This window comes from Neomonachus schauinslandi, chromosome 10, assembly GCF_002201575.2.
Source record: "Neomonachus schauinslandi chromosome 10, ASM220157v2, whole genome shotgun sequence".
In the NCBI taxonomy this organism is placed as follows: Eukaryota; Metazoa; Chordata; class Mammalia; order Carnivora; family Phocidae; genus Neomonachus; species Neomonachus schauinslandi.
This window is the reverse complement of record NC_058412.1, coordinates 117,400,487-117,411,347: the sequence shown is the minus strand read 5'-3', so window position 1 is coordinate 117,411,347 and position 10,861 is coordinate 117,400,487. Positions and strand designations below refer to the sequence as shown.

Genomic DNA, 10,861 nt, shown 5'->3' with positions numbered 1-10,861 from the left:
CTCCGCAGGCAACCGATGAACGGCTCTGGGGGACTCAAGGCCCGGAGCCGGGGGCGGGTGAGTGCGTGAAAATCGCGGGGTCCGGGGCGCCCCTCGGGCCGGGGAACACACGCGGCTGCGCGGCCCGCGCCGCGGCACTCGGCCCGCGCGTCGCCGGACCCGCTGCTGGTTGTTAGCGCGACCCCAGTGTTCTCCGGGGGCGGGCTGAGGGCGGGGAATCGGACCCGGGACCCCTTTCTCGAGCACCCGCCTCCCGAGAGAGCAGCACCCGGCGGAGGGGCCGGACACGGTGCCAGGAGCCGGGCCCGGAATCCGGGCTGACCTCCGCCGGCTCTCCCCGCCCCCTCGGGCCTCAGTTTCTCCTCCTGTCGGGGAGGGGGGATGCAGCACCGGCCTTAGAGGCCGCCGGGGGTCCCTGTGCAGCGCGGCCCCGCAGTGAGTCACCCGGGGCGCGGGTACTGTCGTCGGCGGGGTCAGAGGGAACGACGCGAGAAGGTTGCGGCATGGTTCGGGACGGTTCGGAACGGTTCGGGACCGCTCGGGAAAGCGGCTGTAGCCGCAGGAAACCCCCTCCCCCATCCGCCCAGCGCCGGCGGAAATGCACCTGGGGCGCGGGCTGCGGCCTAGAGCGGCGTCTCCCGGGCTGAACCCGCGCACGCGGTCTCTTTGCGCCCCCTCGTGGATAGGAGGTGAAAACCTGAGCGGCCAAGTATCCAGGCATCCCTTTATCTTCCCATCATTCCATCCATCCATCTATTTATCCGGAAAATATTTAGGGAGCACCAGCTTTCTCATCCATTCATCCACCCACTCACCCACACACCCATCTATTCATACATTTATATGTTCATCTAGACTCCCATCCCCCCAGAAAAATCTACAGAGCAGCAACCTCGTATCAGGGACTGGGCTAAGCATTGGAAATATATTGAAGACAGACAGGTTTCCTGATTTTTTTGTTGTTATAACATTCTCGTAGGAATAATGAGTCAGCGAATGCAATAATTAAAAACCATAACAAATCAGGACGTCTGGGTGGCTTAGCTGGTTAAGCGTCTGCCTTTAAAACTGTTTAAAAAAGAGTTTAAAAAAATCATTAAAAGTGCTACAAAGGAAATGGGCAGGGTGGTATAATAGTGGGAATGTACTTAGCCAGGGTGGACAGCAAGGGCCTGCCTGGGGGAATAACAGTATTTTTCTAAAAAAAAAAAATATTTATTTATTTATTTGTCAGAGAGAGAGAGCGAGCACGAGCAGGGGTTGCAGCCGGCAGAGGGAGAAGCAGGGTCCCCACTGAGCAAGGAGCTGGAAGTGGGACTCGATCCCAGGACCTTGGGATCATGACCCCAACCGAAGGCAGACGCCCAACCAGCTGACCCACCCAGGCGTCCCCAACAGTGTTTTTCATAGCATGGTATCTGTCACTCCAATGCCCTATCCCATCAACGCTACAGAGGACCCTACTACTATAATGTTAAATCATCACTAAGTTTTGAGCACACGTTATATTCCAGGATTTTGATTTATTTAATCATCATATCAATCCTATAAGGTAAACACTATTATTATCCATTTTGCTGATGAGGAAACAAAAGCTCAGAAAGTTTATTTAATGTGTCCAAGATCATGCAGTTCATATGTGTTAAGAACTGTGCATGATCTGAGAGTGAATCCTACTTGCGAGCTAAACAGTTAGCCTCTTGTTTCGTGGATGCTGGCAGAAGACACAAAATTCCTGAGTCAGTCTTAGGACCTCATTACTGTGGCAAAGCAGAGAGAGCTTTGTGTTCATTCATGTTGGTTCCCATTCTTCACAGGTCCCATGGGGTGGTGCTGGGCCCATGACGGTTGTCTGCACACATAATGTGTTACAACGTTACAGGATAGGGCCACTGAGCTCGGGGGGATTCACCACTTATAGCCAACAGAAGTAAGCCTGATTTTAGTCTGGGAGGAGGCTTTTCTCATCCTTCAAGGTTTCTCACTGCAAAACACAGCTCTAAGAAAGGGCCCAGGTAAAGAGGAGTCAAGACCTTGCATTCTTAGCATATCCTGCAAGAATGTGCGTAGATGCTCAGGGTCCATGGCAGATTGCTTCTTCTAACAGTAGGTATCAGAGTCAAAATTCAAACCCAGAAATCAATCTCGGAGCAATTTAGTAGGTGCTTGAAAATGTGTTTGGTAATATTTAATTTCTTTCTTTTTTTTTTTAAGATTTTATTTGTTTATTCATGAGAGAGAGAGAGAGAGGCAGAGGGAGAAGCAGACTTCCCGCAGAGTGGGGAGCCCGATGTGGGACTCGATCCCAGGACTCCGGGACCATGACCTGAGCCGAAGGCAGACGCTTAACCATCTGAGCCACCCAGGTGCCCGGTAATATTTAATTTCTTTTGGGGGGGTAATATTTAATTTCTATTCTTGGTCAGGAAAGTGTATTTTGGCATTCTTGGATTAAACAGATGTTTTGCTCATGTGATACAGACCATCACCAACCAACAATTCCCACATTTAGAAGCATTCTCAGAAAAACTAGGACCAACAAACTGCCTATTTTCATGTGAATCTGGGTATATAAATGGCTAGGACATCCAGAGTTTGGACCTATTCATTCTTTCTCCCTGATTTCCTTGTGGCACTCTTCCTGTTGAATTCAGTCTTGTTGGGAATGTCAGTTACAGTGTCCTGCCCTTCTCTGACAAAAAGTTGGATGTGGGACCCATACTGGGAAAATGATACTTTCCTCCTTGATTTTTTTTTTAAAGATTTTATTTATTTATTTGAGACAGAATGAGAGAGAGAGAGCACATGAGAGGGGGGAGGGTCAGAGGGAGAAGCAGGCTCCCTGCCGAGCAGAGAGCCTGATGTGGGACTCGATCCCAGGACTCCAGGATCATGACCTGAGCCGAAAGCAGTGGCTTAACCAACTGAGCCACCCAGGCGCCCTCCTCCTTGATTTTTCATGGTGAGTGTGAGGAAGCATGGATCTTAAAGCAGCTTGGAGGCTAGCTGTGGAAACATGAATGAAGTCAGCCTTCTATCAATTTCCAAGAGGTGGCTTCTTGGAGGTGGTGTGCCTTGGCAGGGTTTTGAAGGGCTCACGTAGAAAGGGGGGAACAGGAAGACATTCAGGGAAAGGGAGGAAGAGGAAGACTCAGAAACTGCAGTCGGGGGAGAGGTGGGGGAATGAGTATGGGAAGCACTTAGGAGCTGGATGGGGTCATATCTCAACATCTCACTGCATGGCAATAGATGAGCTTCAAATGTTGATACAGGAGAAGAGAAATCCTCATTATTGCCATGAAAGAGAACTCACCTAATTCTAAAATGTAAGAAAAATTCCATGTGTCCCAGTCAGCCCTTGGCACTGGAGGACTTAAAAACATGAGAGAAAATGACAATTGAACTGATCCCAGTAGAGTATATCAATGAAATTACAAAAGCAAAAAGTAAGATGGCAGAAAATGAGCATAACCACATTTACGGCAGCAGAGGCACTTTCAGGAATGAGAGAGGGGTCAGAGGACAGTCAGAGCAGGGAGTAAAAAATTAGAGAAATATATGGCAAAATCGCTTAAGGAAAAATAGAAAACCTGAATCATCTTAGAACACTTTAAAGTGTTGAGTCAGTAGTTAACAATATTTCCACAAAGAAAACATCGTACCCAGGTTTTCAGCCCTACGCAGTCTCCCAGATAATAGAAGAAGAGGGAGATGTTCTCAGTTCACAGAGTAACCCATGATCCCCAAATTAGGCAAGGTCAATGGAAGGAAAGTAAATTACAGTCCATCTGACGGATGTAGATGTAAACATCTTTTAAAATATATCGGCAACTTCAGGTGGAAGCAGCCTTGGCCCCCAGTGCCCTTAAAGGGCAGTAACTGCACTCCTGTCTTGTAAATGTCTTCTGACCATTGATTTCAGACTTCCAGACTCCAGAATAGTGACAGAATAAATTTCCGCCATTGTAAACCACCCAGTTTGTGGTACTTTGTTATGGCAGCCTTAGGAAACTAATACAACAGACATTCTTAAAACTTTTCTCTACCATATTCTAGCTGTATTAGCAAGTGACTTCATCTTTCTGAACCTCAGTTTTTAAACTTTAAAATAGATAAAATATGCAAATTGGTGCAGCTGCTATGGAAAATAGTATAGTATAGCAATTGCCCAAAAAAATGAAAAATAAAATTACCATATGATCCAGCAATTCCACTTAAGGGTATATTCTTGAAACAATTAGGAGTGTGATCTTAAAGGGATATTTGTCTACCTGTGTTCATAGCAGCACTATTCATGATAGCCAAAGGTGGAAGCAACTCAAGTATCCAACAACAGATGAACGGATAAAAAAAATGTGATACACACACACACACACACCCCAATGGAATATTATTTAGCCTTAAGAAGGAAGGAAATTCTGACATGTGCCACAGCATGGAGGAACCTTGAGGACATGCTGTTAAGTGAAATAAGCCAGACACAAAAGGACAAATACTGTATGATTCCACTAATATGAGGCACCTAGAGTAGTCAAATTCAGAGACAGAAGGGAGGATGGTGGCTGTCAGGGGCTGGGGAAGCCAGGAATGGGGAATTATTGTTTCAAGGGTACAGTTTCAGTTTTGCAAGATAAAAATTCCGAGATTGGTTGCACAACAGTGTGAATGTACTGAACACTACTGAGCTGAATATATATAAAAATGGTTAAGATGATAACTTTCATGTTATGCGTATTTTACCACAATTAAAAAATTTAAAAGTAGGTAAAATAATACAAGATAGGAAACTCAGTACCATAAGTGCTTTTTAAAAAATAGGTGTTGGGTTATAGTAAGGCAGTTCAATAAATTTTAGAATCATCGTCATAATCATCATCACTTGATAAAAATTAATATCCATTCATAACTTTTAAAAATTCTTAGAATTCTAGAAGTAGAATATATAATGTAAACCATCTGCCAATATTATCCATAATGGTGGAATCATAGAAGCATTCTTCTGTTTTCATCCTGAAAGTCCCAGAGAAATAGCGGGGGGGTGGGGGGGGTGGGGAGGAATGTCCAATGCCATTGGCCAGGAAGGCCCAAGGTCTTAAGAGTGAAGAATTGATGTGGTCAGTTACCATGGCAAAAGATAATGGGGCAAAGCTAAATATTATCCTGGAATGCCCAAGTATTCAAGCAAAAAAGTTAAGCCAAGAAAGTTTAAGTAATGAGCCACATATATCTCAGTGATTTAGTTAGCAAGGAGGGTCCAGGGTTGTTTTTCAGGGAGATCCAAGTTAATTAGCTGCAACCATCCAGATTGAGTAGTCAAGACAGTTGTTTTCAAAGATTGTCCACCATGGATGGAAGGAAAGTCCAGTGTCCCTGCTAAGGCTATCAATCTTTAGCTAGGACTCTAGTTCGTGAAGGCCCAGCCTTGCTAGTTTCTGGAGGGAGAGGGCCACTGCTTCTCATGCCTGTCCCCATGGCAGAAGCCTGAGTCATTCATGCCTTCTCTGAGCCCACACTGAGTCCCTCTCCAGAACCAGTGGTCCACAGCCCAGCACAAAAATGAACCAGAAGCAAAACTAGTACGAGAGAGGGTGTGAGGGTCAGAGGACCCAGCTAGGGGACCTAGGGAGAAGGAGGTACAGAGACCTAGGTGGAAGCTGACCCTGGTGGGAAGCATCCAGTGGGGACTCTGGGCTGTTGGAGACCCCAAAACAGGCCAAGACCCAGGCCATGGGCAGCTTAGGAAGAGTCTGTCGTGCTTGAGAGGCCCTGAGGGGCTAGACTGGCCCTGGCTTCCATCAGGCCTCAGTCCCACCATGCAGGAGCTGGAGCCTATTCCTTCCGAAAGAAGAAGTAACAGATGAGCAGCAAGAAGCAGATGAGGATGATGAACAGATATAGCAAGGTTTCCAGCATGGTGACCATTCTTAATGCAGGGACAGGGCCTGGAGCTCTTGAAGGCTGCACAAGGTTGGTTCTGGACTTCCAGCTTGGACCCTGGGCACCACCTCCTTGGAAAAATCTGTCCAGCAAGCCACAGCTCCATCTCTCCAGGGGAAGGTGCTCTACACCACAGGGATCTCTCAGCCACTGTGAGGTCACAAACTCCAGGATGGTGGAATGTTGGCCTCCCAGCTATAGCCCAAATCTTTATTAATGTAACCAGTATGTTGAAAGCAGGACTCCTGGTAGGTAATCATACAATTTTTTTGCCTGCCACTTTAGACTTTCTAAATGGAAGTATCTTTTCCCTATCCTTAGAAAAATATCAGGCAGGCCTCAAAGCTCTCTGATCATTCTTAAGTAATAAGTCTTTAATCACTAAAATTGCAAACACTGTTTCCATTTGATAATGGCCAGTCTAATATATAAATTTCAATAATTATAGGTGAGACTTCTCTCAGCATCCAGGGCCAAGCATAGGGTGGGCTGCTATCTGCTGAGAGGGGACAGGAGACTTCTCCCTTATCCAAACGTATTTCTCTTTGCCAGGAAGACTCTGCCCACTCTCTTACCCCCAGTATCTCAAAGATCAGAACAGATGAAATTAAGATTAAGATTAAGGTGGAGGGGAGACGTCTCTCCACATTGGGCACATATTTAATGTAGGTCTTTCTCTCTTGGCCTCTATTGTAGGGGTTCTTTGGAGAATCCACCCGTTGTCCTCCTAGGGATATGAATAGGCCAGGCCCTTCCTGGGGATTCCCTCACCTTAGCAGGCTCCCTCTTGGGCAGGAACTCTTGGGTAGCACGTGGACATTCCTACTGATACCGGAGACTGGGGGTGTTCTTGGGTCCTGAGCCCTCAACCACCAGCTGGTGCCAGGTTCTTGACTTCACCACGACAAAGAATTCAAGGATTATCAGAGTAAAATATAGCAGAGAAGCTTTATTGCAAAGCAAAAGTACACACTCTTAGAATCTGAGTGGTGCTGGATGGATGTGGGATTCTGATTCTCTTTAAATTAATTAATTTTTAAATTAACATATAATGTATTATTTGTTTCAGGGGTACAGGTCTGAGATTCATCAGTCTTACACAATACACAGCGCTCACCACGACACATACAGTCCCCGATGTCCATCACCCAGCCACCCCATCACTCCCACCCCCCCTCCACTCCCAGCAACCCTGTTTGTTTCCTAAGATTAAGAGTCTCTTATGATTTGTCTCCCTCTCTAGTTTTGTCTTATTTCATTTTTTCCTCTCTTCCCCTATGATCCTCTGCCATGTTTCTCAAATTGGGATTCTGATTCTCACAGGCAGTTATAATTAAGGGGTGGAATATTTCTGTAGGGTTCTAGAAATAGTTCCAAGCACCCCATATATCATTACGCATGCTCGAGACCAGTCACAATGCGCAGGCGCAGTCTGATTTTTCCCTTGCGGACAAGCGGTAGACAAGATCTACGAGGAGGAGTCCTCTAGCGCCCCCAGTGGAGGGGTCATTCTCCGTCAACTGCAGGCTAACTGGGGCTTTTGCGCATGCGTGCCGCAGTTGCGCATCGTGGTGGTATCTCAGGCTTCTAACGGCCCCAAGCGTCCTGTTATTCAACAGGTGTGAGGTCAGTTTCCTCCCTGTTGCTTGTTTCCGGAAGAAACCTCCGGCCGCTGCCCAACATTTCCCTATTCTACCTGCCTCACTACCACAGATGCTACACCTGCTGAAGAAAACGATGAACCTTGGGTAAGGCCTGGCTCCCCTGTGCTAACTCCTGGTAACATGTATCACGCTTCCACGTGGTTCTGCCGGAACCCCTGATACTCAGGTACTCCTCTAGTTCTCCCTCTTTGGAGCAGGGGGCGGGACTATCTTAAGAAATAGAATTCATAATTCTCTTTCTTTTTAATGTCTAACTGTACTGCTAATACCCTCAACTTAGAGAATTCGGAGTCACGAGCACTGTTCAGTTATTTCCTTCCTAAATTCTGCATCCGGTCCAACACCTTCTTTGGAAGGCAGCTTCCATTTTATCAGGTGGAACCTTCACAGATTGCCAGTATTGGGCCACAGTTTGCTTACCACAACAGCAGTTTGTTGTTGCTCAGCAGTTCATTTCTATATCGTGGGCCCTCCTTGGTGCCTTGATGAAATGTCCATTTTAACATCCGGTTACATTAACGATTAACAAGCATCAGCCACACCCAGCCTCCTCTAGGCACTGGGGATGTACAAATAAACAGCCCCAGATCCCCTCCCTGGCATCATAGGAGCAAGGGATGCAGGAGAATAATCTAGGATTGAATCGTGGCACTGCCCTTTTTTTAATCTTCTTAGGGCACCCTTGCCTTAATCTCCAGCTTCGGACAATAAGGCCCCCAGCCTGAGCCGTGCAGGAGGCCCTGCTCCTCCTAGGATGTCCCAGGCTCATGGGATGCTGGGCGCTGTGGAAGGGCCATGCTCTCAGCCTCCTGCTTGCTGCTTCTCTCCTCTGGCTTGCAAGAGCTGATCAAAGCCAGATGGCTTTAGACCTGTGCTGATGAACACAGCAGCCAGCGGCCATGGTGGCTAATGGAGCACTGGAAATGTCGCTGGTCCAAATGTCAGTGTTGAACATGCGCCAGATTCTAAAGACTTTGTCAGAGAAAACAGATAGCAAATATCTCGTTAATAATTTAAAGATATTAAAAAATGCTGAAATGACAATATTTTGGTTATATTGGGTTAAATAAAATATAGTATTAAAACTAATTTCACCCTTTTTTGTGCCTTTTTAATGTGACTCTTAGAGCATTCTATTTTTATTTATTTATTTTTAAAGATTTAATTTATTTCAGAGCGAGAGAGCAGGGCTGGAGGGGCAGAGGGAGAAGCAGACTCCCTGCTGAGCAGGGAACCCGAAGCGGGGTGATCCCAGGACCCTAGGATGATGACTTGAGCTGAAAGCAGACATTCAACTGACTGAGCCACCCAGGGACCCCAGAACATTTTAAATGACATATGTGGCTAGCATTATATTTCTACTGACAGTGCTGCCTTAGACTTTCCCAACATAGCACATTCTCTCAGCCTTATAAATAATCCCACAGTGTCCTTTCAGTGACAGAAGCCCTTGGCTTTCTCAGAAATACTAGAGTATAGCAACTACCACGCTTGGCCATTTGCTCTGTGCTTTGCTTTTGATATGTATCATTTCACATAATTCTCGAAGCAATGCTCTGAGGAGAAAGCTATGATTTTGTCCATTTTTCAGAAAAGGAAAACTCAAGCTGGGCTGAGGAGTTAGGTCATTTAGTCAAGGTCACACGGAGCATAAGAGCAAGAATAGGAGGCAGGCAAGAACAGGTGCGCTCAAGTGTGCGCACCTGACCCTTTGGTCCAGTGTCCTCATAGCTACAGCATCCATGGTCCCTACCTATCACAGAGTTCCCCAACGTTCCCACAGTTTTGGAATCCCACAGACTTCTCCCAGGTACACAATATGGAGTGTGCTCACCTTGGTTGCATAGGTCAGGCCTGGATTTCCACTCTGTGCTGACCTAGTCAGTTCCAGGAATCTGACTGGGGGGACCCTCCTCCTCGGGCACAAGGGTGGGCTGTTTATACTTCAGAATGTGGGCTGAGTTAGTGGCAGGGTTGCCTTAGGTTCAAGGGATACACATGACCCAGGGTACAGGCAGTGTTAGTGCCTGTGAGGTTTGGGAACCACGAGCCCCTTCTGAAGCCTGTCTGCAGTGTCCTGTCGGGAGCACGAGGCTTCTATCTGTTGTCTTTACCGCTCTGCAAATCTGGTCAAGTCCTTCCTGCTTCAAGGACTCATTTTTGGGACAAAGTTTAGCAAAGCACCTGCCCCCCTCTCTAGGTTTATCTCCTTGTCACTCTCACGTTCCACTTTCAGGTCATCAGAACAATATTTTAACCGGCGATGTCCAAATATATGGTCAGAATTCATTCATTTGTTCAATTGTGCCAGCCACTAAACTAGGTACTGTGAATGCAGTGGTCAATCAGGCAAGAACCCTATTGTCCACAACCTGCAATCAGCATGAGCTCTTGCTAATAACAGCTCCTCACGTGGAAGAGTAACCATTCCTATAAATTAATGACAAACCAGTGGCAAAAACAGAATAAAGAGAAAAGCAAAGTAAGTGAGGGAATGTTATTTCCAAAATTCCAGGCCGCTCTTGGAAAGGATCTCAAGCCCTACGGAGTCGGAATTTGAGCTCCGCGCCACCAGGGGGCGCGACAGGATCGCTTGCACGGGATTCGCCCCGCGAGTTGCCGCTCTAGGCCGCAGAGCGCGCTCAGCTGCATTTCCGCGGGCGCTGGGCGGGTGAGGCGTTTCCTGGTGCTGTCGCTGCTGCCGCCGCCCCATCTTCCGGCGGCGTCGCACGCCGCCCGGGTCCGTCTCCCGCAATCCCCAGACATCCGCATCTTCCCGCGCTGTCGGCTCTGTCAGCGCCGCTGTCCTGCGTCGTAGTCGCGGTGCCCGGGGTGAGTCCACTGCGGGGATCGCTGGGCGCGTGGTCTGCGGCCCCACCACCTTCCGGAGAAACTGAGGCCCGGGGGAGGACGGGGAGGACGGAGAGAGCCGGCGGAGGTCAGCCCGGATTCCGGGCCCGGCTCCTGGCTCCGTGTCCGGCCCCTCCGCCGGGTGCTGCTCTCTCGGGAGGCGGGTGCTCGAGAAAGGGGTCCCGGGTCCGATTCCCCGCCCTCAGCCCGCCCCCGGGGAACACTCGGGTCGCGCTAACGACCAGCAGCGGGTCCGGCGACGCGCGGGCCGAGTGCCACGGCGCGGGCCGCGCAGCCGCGTGTGTTCCCGGGCCCGAGGGGCGCCCCGGACCCCGCGATTTTCACGCACTCACCCGCCCCCGACTCCGGGCCTTGAGTCCCCCAGAGCCGTTCATCGGTTGCCTGCGGAG

At 48.4% G+C, this 10,861-nt stretch overlaps 1 long non-coding RNA gene across 1 annotated transcript in view; it reads left to right on the top strand.

The window, feature by feature from the left end:
- Positions 1 to 10,301: 10,301 nt before the first annotated feature.
- Positions 10,302 to 10,861, top strand: part of LOC110579546 — a 10,035-nt gene continuing 9,475 nt past the window's right edge. The window contains exon 1 of the long non-coding RNA XR_006540822.1: positions 10,302 to 10,433. This is a non-coding gene — a long non-coding RNA (uncharacterized LOC110579546). The remainder of the gene's footprint in view (positions 10,434 to 10,861) is intronic.